At 42.7% G+C, this 9450-nt stretch overlaps 1 long non-coding RNA gene across 1 annotated transcript; it reads left to right on the top strand.

Moving 5' to 3' along the window:
* Positions 1-3957: 3957 nt before the first annotated feature.
* On the top strand, positions 3958-6072 carry LOC142783757 (uncharacterized). Its single transcript, XR_012888443.1, has 2 exons — positions 3958-4702; positions 6025-6072. It is a non-coding gene; the product is annotated as an uncharacterized LOC142783757 (long non-coding RNA).
* Positions 6073-9450: the final 3378 nt, after the last annotated feature.

Raw genomic sequence — 9450 nt, 5'->3', positions numbered from 1 at the left:
CCAACTCAGGGCGGTCCTGAGGGCCCGTGTGGCGGCAGACGGGCTTGGCCTCTCTGTCCCGACGTGGGAGCAGCCAGCATCAGTCCTAGACTCATCCTCGGTTCTACATGCCATACCATACAATACCATGCCATACCCGTCATTTGTAGAAACTGTCTGTATAGCTTGCCTTAACCATCACTGATTCCTCACTTCACTGACATCTTGTGCAGCGCAGTGAAACCAGGGTGTCACGCTCTTGTGCTATGACTTCGATGTCTGCCTGGTGTCTTTGCTTAAACATGCAGCAGCGTTTACAGTACGCACACTAATGAGAACATTCCCCAGAAATTCTGAAATTTTCTGCTCAACCGATTCCAAATTCAGTTTTGTCTCCTACAAATCTGGTCCTAAACAAAGTTTGTCCTGCTCTGAATGTGCTCCAAAAAGACTTTTCTGTTCTGAAAATTGCTCCAAATCTTCAACCGGCTTGACTACCGCTGCGTTTATTCCAAGCTCGAGTAGATAATTTTTAGGCAAAATTTTTCTATTAAAGTTATATATTCCTATTTGAAAAAGGTCATATAGTGCTCATAGTGGAAGCCACCATCAAGCATAAGAGTCGAATAATGTAGTGGGCGGATATTGGATGTCGTATATAGAATAGGGGATACTTGATAGTGAATACTAGATAATGTATGCTGTAAAGAAAAACGTCTGGAGAGTGGATACAGGATAGCGGGTACTGAATACCTGATGGGGGTAGATAGTGGATGATGGATGAGCTTTATGGATGGGCTACAAGCAGCGAATACAAATGCACCAAGCAACAAACAACCTCACTCAGTGAATAAATTTACTAACTTTTCTACGTTTATTTCTGTGCTTAGTCTTTTGCCTATACACAAGTCGCTTCTCCTGAAGACCTTCGTAAAGAACCTTCACCGATGCATGATGGTAGCCCATCGGCGATTACAAATACATTCATTTCTACAAGGAACCCGCAAAACATTAAACAAACGCCTCTCCAGCGCAAAACGTGCAGCACAGTCACAGCGAAAGCTATAAGCACACCGCTGGGCACCCACTGCGCCATAAATAATCATAGTTTTTGTGTAGTAGTCCAGAATTCACAATGCACTATATCATCGTTATTTGGAAAAACGTGATAGACGCTGCACACTTGCTAGAAATGTTGTGCAATTTTTTATGCAATGGCTGATGACGATGAAGAATAATGCCTGAAGTGGGTATGCGCCACAGTTAAAAGGTGATGGAAAACAAGGTTTCTAATGGGTTCGAACATCGGGCTACCCACTGCAAGTCGCATTGTGTCACGCCTGGCTGTTCCTTCGATATTCTAAAGCACTTTATTACACAGTGTGGGGAAGGTCGCAGCAGCGCTAGCGCCATGCTTAATCGCTGTCTGTTCCTTGTGTAGTCTGCGCTGGCGTGGCTGCTGCCTTGGTAGCTGCGTCTTAGATGAATCTTGGTGTCTCAATGACTGCTGATCGACACGTGCATGGCTTGCGTGTGCTCTGACTGCCATGTGCGTCATTCGAGGATAGCCACCCAGAGTTCTACAGCATGCCGGCTATTCTGCAAACACGCTTTATCGGTGGCATCCTCTATGATGATGGAATTTTCAAAACGCATAGCGGTGTGACGTCAACAAACAAGGATATAAAAGCGCCGCCAAAACTTCATCGCTGAAGTGGGGAAGGTCGCAGCAGCACTAGCACCATGCTTAATTGCTGTATGTTCCTTGTGCAGGCATGTTATCTTAATAAAGGTTACTGCTTCCGTTCAGATAATAGATGTTTGCTGCTAGTGCCTTGCCCCCACTCATGCTCACTGGTGGTTACTTCTTTACATGCTGATATTTATATAAGCATATGTGGGTCCGGCAGCACGCTAACGATGGCCCGTGCTAACTTTCCTCGCTTCTTCCTGGTGCAGTTTCTCGGACTCTGGAGTTTGCAGCTACTGGAGCCTTCCGGCCCCCGTACCCCGTTCCCACCATCTGCTTTAGGCCATGGCCGGACGCGACGCCTCTGCTGCCCGAGGATCATGCGGTAGGACTGTTCTGGTCCTCAAATCAACCTGTCTTCGGAGCATCTCGGTCTGCGCACTCCGTGCCCGGCCGTCGACTGTATCAACAAGCATCGTGGCTTTCAGTCAGCCATTTGAACACCGGAACCTCCCCTGCACATTTCACGCATGCGTGGGATTTGTTTAAAAAGCAAGGTCAGAGCAACACTCCTTTCAGTGGGTCCGGCAGCACGCTAACGATGGCCCGTGCTAACGTTCCTCGCTTCTTCCTGGTGCAGGTAATGAACTCTTATTGCCTTTACGCAAAACCAACTAGTCACCGAGCACTCCTTGTGCTGCCGGGCCCACGGCGTTTTTGTTCCATTGTGAGTGATTATTCTCATATGTTACTAAGCCTTGTCTTGCTAGCTGGTGATGTTGAATCTAATCCCGGCCCCGACAAAGAAATTCTGAAAGTTTTGAATGAACTGCAATCCGGGCAGACGGTGATGCTGGCGCAGCTAAAGTCGATTGAAAAGAAATTGGCTGATCATGACAAAACTTTGAGTGAAATTAAAGCACGACTCGACAAAATCGAGACAACTTGTGCTAATATCGACGACATGCAGGCTGAATTAGTTAAAGTGAATGAGACATGTACCGAAAATACGGCACAGATAAATGCACTGTCTGCCCGGATGAATGAGGCTGAAAATAGATCTAGAAGAAATAACCTTGTTTTCTATGGCATAGAAGATAAACCTAAGGAAACATGGCTTGATTCCAAAAAGATTGTCATCGAGCATTGTAAACAAATCCTAGACATACAGGTAAAACTGCGCGATATCGAGCATGCCCACCGCATCGGGTCTTACCAAACTGGGAATAGCGGGCCTATAATCGTGAAATTCGCTCACTTTAAAAATAAAGAGCGCATCTTGTCTTCGGGGCGCAAATTCAAAGATACAGGCTATGCCGTCGCGCAAGACCTCTCCCCCAGCACGCGCCTTGCCCATAAACACCTCTCCGAGTTTGGAAGGCCCCAGAACATGCGATACAGGTTACGACATGAAAAGCTTATCACTTATGATAAAACCTACTATTACGGCCACATTACTAATACGGTAGTTGAAGAACGCGAATAGCCATCATTGAGATCTCGAAATAAACCTTCTTCACGGAATCAGCCCCTCTCATTTTTACTGGCTAACATTCGTAGTGTAATCCCCAAACGCGATGCACTGTGCAGCTTAATAGGCTCATCTTCATGCGATGTCTTATTATTAACAGAAACGTGGCTTAACACATCTGTCGATAATTCCGAGATTCACCCCTTTCTTTCACACTTTGACATATTCCGGAAAGATAGAGCCGATTACTCGCGCGGTGGCGGTGTATTAATCGCTACTAACAGGAATCTGCATTGTTCACTTATAAACCTTTCTTCACCATTGGAAATGGTTTGGCTTCGATGCACAGCCACGCACCCACACATCCTCGTTGGTGTCTGCTATCGGCCCCCTAATTCCGACAGTTCATTCACGCCTTTATTTCATGAAGGTCTGAACACATTATTAAACAAGTACCCTAATAGCACTGTCCTTTTGTTCGGCGATTTTATTTTTCCCTCCATTGACTGGTCTGATCCCGCTTCTTCACTATCTAACAGCAGCTCGGCAAGCGATTTCCTAAACACATGCATAACATTCGGCTTAACGCAGCTCGTCACTGATCCCACGCGCATCACTGATCACTCGTCCAACGTTTTGGACCTTGTGTTAAGAACGCATCCTGATAACTTCACGCCTATCACCCTTTTGCGCGGCTTGAGTGATGATCTAACAGTGCATGCCTCGTTTTATTGCAACGTACTAAAGAAACAAAAAAATCGAAAAACACTTATCCTCTACGATAAAGGAGACTACGTTACCATAAACTGAGAATGAACAGAATACTTTGACACTTTTTCCGCTAATTTTCCGCTAAATTCTGTCAAGTTGAAATGGTTGCTTTTCAAAGCAGAGATGCATCGTCTTATACGTATTTATATTCCTACCATCATAATAACAGAGAAAATGAATTTCCCATGGTTCAATGTATCCCTCAAACGACTAAATATTAAGAAAAAAACGCCTATTTCGAGCTGCCAAACGAGCTGACTGTGCTTCCACATGGCAGAATTACTACGCAGTGGAGAAAGAATATTATAAACTAACCATCAAAACTAAGCACAAGTTCAATTCTAACACCCTACCAGCTATGCTGCAAAATAACCCGAAGCGATTTTGGAAAACTATTAATCTCTCTCAATGTAGTGAGATTTCCCTTAATAGCTTTGGCCTTCCTATTCCTGAGAATGAAAATGCTGATTCTCTTAACACAGTATTTAGTTCTGTTTTTACTAATGAGCCACCCGATAGTTTACCCGATCTTCCATTTGCCGCATATCCGGTGATGCAAAACATCACATTTCATTCATGCGGCATAGTCAAAGTCATTGAATCATTGAATAACTCATCATCCACGGCAGTAGACGGCATCAATGCTAAAGTGCTGAAAAATACTAAACATGTGTGTAGCCCGTTTTTGTCGCTCATATTTCAGGAATCACTCGACAGCGGTTCAGTTCCACATGACAGGCACGTGGGCAAGGTCATCCCGGTCTTCAAGAAAGGAAGCCGAGCATCGCCGAGTAACTACCGTCCGATTTCTATAACAAGCGTCTCTTGTAAAGTAATGGAGCATATCATATACTCGCATACTGCTAACTTCTTATCATCTGTAAACTTCTTTCACCCAAGTCAGCATGGTTTTCGCAAACATTACTCCTGTGACACTCAACTTGCTCTTTTTCTGCATGATCTACACGTAAACCTAGACCGTAACATTCCGACTGACACAATATTCTTAGACTTCGAAAAGGCATTCGACAAGGTCCCCCATGGTCATCTTTTATTAAAATTATCCTGTCTTAACATCCACCCCTGTGTTTTAAACTGGATACGAGGATTTTTAACCAATCATCAGCAATTTGTTTATGCTACCACAAGCTACTGTTTATGCTACCGCAAGTACCGCAAGCTACCGTACTTGGTCCCCCCCTCTTCTTGATATACATTAATGACCTCCCCTGTAATATTTCTTCTCACATCCGTCTATTCGCAGAAGATTGTGTTGTTTACCGCGCAATTAATAACCTCTTTGATCATTCCATACTACAATGTGACCTCACCCGCATACAAAACTGGTGTAACACTTGGCTCATGTACTTGAATGTAACTAAAACTTTGTTAATGTCTATTCACCGTCGTCAACAACACGTTGTTTATAACTACAGCATCAATAACAACCAGATTACTACAGTCGATTCATTTAAATATCATGGTGTGTACATCTCGCGTGACCTAACTTGGACCTGTCATATTAACCACATAATCAATTCTGCTAATCGTACTCTAGGGTATATACGCCGTAACCTTTCGCTTGCTCCTCCTTCTATTAAATAGTTGCCTTCGAAACCTTTGTCCGGCCAAAGCTAGAATATGCTAACGTGATTTTTGACCCTCACCACAATAACCTCACTTACGCCCTCTAATCTGTCCAGAACCGTGCGGCACGGTTTATACTGTCTAACTATTCATACACATCAAGCATCTCGGCACTAAAAAGCAGAGATTAACTTATCCGATCTGGCTAAGCGCCGCAAAATCGCACGTCTTAACCTTTATCATAAATTCTTCCATTATTTGCCTTTGATAACCCATACAGTAGGCCCGTGTGCTCAGATTTGGGTGCACGTTAAAGAACCCCAGGTGGTCGAAACTTCCGGAGCCCTCCACTACGGCGTCTCTCATAATCATATAGTGGTTTTCGGACGTTAAACCCCACATATCAATCAATTGATAACCCATACATCAGAAGAGCCCACCGCATTTCCCGCATCAGTCACTGTAACGCAGTATATCCACCACAAGCCCATACTGTGACCTTTCAGCAATCGTTTTTCCTGCGCAGAGCCCAAGACTGGAATGACCTGCCCACCAAAGTCACCACCATCATCGACACCCAAGCATTTAAACGGCTCATCGAAGCTATCCCATCATAGCTACCATTATACTGTTAGCCTTTGTAATACCCACTCCCTCATGTAATATCCCAACCGGGACCTTTGAGGTAATAAAATGAATGAATGAATGAATGAATGAATGAAGAAGTTAACACCAGTAAGGATGAGCACAAACATTGAATAAATATTCATTGTTTGTACAGTCTCTTGATAAGCGGTGATGTTGAGGTAAACCCGGGGCCTACTACAAGGTCAACTCGTGCTAATACGATTAACTCATCCCGGCTGCGGCGGCTGCATTTCCGATGGAGGCGGAAATGTTGTAGGCCCGTGTGCTCAGATTTGGGTGCACGTTAAAGAACCCCAGGTGGTCTAAATTTCCGGAGCCCTCCACTACGGCGTCTCTCATAATCATAGAGTGGTTTTGGGACGTTAAACCCCACATATCAATCAACGATTAACTCAACATTTCATCGAATAGAATACAATAAACTGAAGCCTTCCAATCGAATAGAAGATAGTCATACATGAAGCACCAATTTGAATAATCAATTCTCCGCTTCGGAAGTCATCACGAAAGTTCTATCTGGTCTGAAAAAAATAGAACAAAATGTCGCTGGATTGCGTAACTCTGTCAGCTCCCACTTCAAATTGCGCTCCACTGTTCTCAAGCCCACAATGCGTTGGCGTAAGGCCACATTTCACGACAGCCTGCGCTGCTAAAGTGAGAACTTGACTTCTGCCGCCAACAAGCTCTCTTCTAAAAATTATGATTTAGAAAATTGATCACCCAGAAATAACATTATTATACTGCGAAAAACCAAAACACCAACAGGGGTAAAATACACAAAAAATAAAAAGACGTTTCGGTTCCACACACGGCAGCCTTGTTCACAGTGAATAAGGCTCTTGACTGTAAACAAGGCTCGCAAGTGGGGAGCCGAAACCTCTATTTAATTTTTTTGTACTTTACCTCGATCGGCGTTTCTGCTACTTTGCACCATGTTTGTTCCGACCAAACGGGACTACGTCGGACTATTGACCATAGTTAACATTATTATACATTGTCTGGAGGAATCAGAAGACAACAACGACGATTTTCTACAGGCCAGCCTAAATAGGTTTTTCTGAGGCCCAGTTAAGGTTGATCTGGCGCATATCGAACGGTTCCTTGGGATCGGCATATATCTACTCGTACGAATAGATCACATCATGAGGCACAACATAACATCTGCCCACTGAGGCAAAAGTTTCAATAATAGACCTACTATATTTATACACATGCTTGCAACTTATTCTCTTCACAATACTGGTGTCATGGAAACGGCTTCATGCTCACCTTTACGACTTAAAACTTAGCCCACCAGGGTTTAATGTTGTTTGTGCTGATTGCCCACACGGTCGCGGTGGGGGCGTCGCAATCTTCTTGAGGTCTGACTTCCAGATAACGAAACTGCTTGAAGTGAGGTACGTATCTCAAGTACCTCTCTAAATGTTGTATATTATTGCTCCCTTCTCCCGGTTTATCACCAGATCAGATAACGGTAATCAGCAGACTTTTAAACTGAAGAAAGGTTTTGTTCAGGTAACTTATTATACAAGGGTGACTTCAATGTACTCCACATTTCATCACAATCACTGTTCCCCCTGGGTACTTATTTGCCAATTTGTGGGAAGTTGGTTGATTTTTCATTAAACTTAGGACTAAAGCAAGTTGTGATTAATGCCACAAGAGACAGTGCTCTCCTAGACTGTACTTTTCTGCGTGCCGCACTTTATACAAGGGGCTTTACATCTCAAGTCATTATTCGTAGTTTCATCACAAAGGTGTATTAAAGGCATAACCACACAGCTCCAGAACATCGGTATGAATATATGTTACCATGACTATAACATGGCTAGTAATGTGTCCTTAACTAGCAATTTAGGGGCCGAGTTTGATACACTTAAATATATTAGCTCTACTGGGAATGTGAATACCTTGGTTTGATATTTTGAAAACTCGTTCAAATCTGTTGAACATATCTTCTGATAAAAACTAAAAAGTAAAACCTTGAAATTTCACAGATAACGAGCGAAATACTCTATTTAAAGCGTCCGCTGGCAAGACGAATACGTGCAAGTCGTAATGGCAACGTTCTGCGGAGAACCGCGTTTAATGCGGTGAAGCAAGAGCTTCACAGTAAAATATTAACTGCTAAGGACCTTTTCTTCACAAATACTTTACCCAATGTGGTGAAGAATAATCCTAGAAAATTTTGGAGCTCAATTTCGCCACATCAATTTGCCCCTAGTGGCAAAACTCCCACTAGTGATTTCAAACAATTAATTTGAGCGCAAACACAAGACGCAATCACACCCACACATATGAGTGGTTGATGTGTGTGTGTGTGTGTGTGTGTGTTTGTGCTAGAATTAATTTTTGGACTGTTGTACCAACTGCCCCAACAACAAATTCTTTTACACCAACTCGTGAGCCGAAGGTAATTTCCACCTCTTTAATTGAATATTTAAGATTTTTATTTACTCAGAAAGTTATAAAATGCCTTCTTGCAGTACAATTTCTGCCTCGTTTGTTTCTAATGATGAGGTGTTTGTGTAGTTTGAAGATGTACCAAATTTGATTTGAAATGTTGATTGAAGAAACATCTAGTCCAGATAATATTATCAACGTTTTTCTTCATTGTTATTCATTATAGACAAGTCAATACCTGTCAGTCATTTTCGAAAAATTATTGTCAACATCATCTCATAGAACAACATCATCATGGAAAAGTACAAGTGGTTCCTCTGCAGAAATCAGGTAGTAGGCAATCTCTTTCAAAATAAGGGCCTATGTCAGTTACCTCACACTTATGCGAACTGCTATAACATATTGTCTTTAAACACACAATTTTCTTGATTCAAACAGCGTGTTCTCCAGTGCACAACATGGTTTTCGGTGTAGATTGAGTACCATCACTCAGGTGAGAGAATCGCCACATGATGTTTTTTTCGCTCTTGGCTTACACCTTCAGCTAGACGCATTATTCATTGATTTTTCGAAATACTTTGACACTGTAGTTTATTGAAAACGGCTATATAAGCTCAATTTGTTTCATTAGAACCCCCTGAATGTTGACTGGATTGAGTTTTCTTTTTCAAATTGTTGCCAACATGTTTCTTTCAAAACTTTACACTGGTTCGAAACACACGTATCTTGAAGATTGCTTCAGTAATCCGTGCTAGGGCGCTTACCTTTCTTACTGTACATGAACGACCTACCAGGCGCAGTTTCCACTAAAATTCGTCTTTGCGCTGATGATTGTGTCCTGTATCACGTAATGAATTCACCTGATGATCATCATATACTTAACGTTCATTCTTAATAGTTT

The sequence above is a fragment of the Rhipicephalus microplus genome, unplaced genomic scaffold, assembly GCF_043290135.1.
Source record: "Rhipicephalus microplus isolate Deutch F79 unplaced genomic scaffold, USDA_Rmic scaffold_12, whole genome shotgun sequence".
Classification (NCBI taxonomy): Eukaryota; Metazoa; Arthropoda; class Arachnida; order Ixodida; family Ixodidae; genus Rhipicephalus; species Rhipicephalus microplus.
This window is presented reverse-complemented; position numbering and strand designations above follow the sequence as displayed.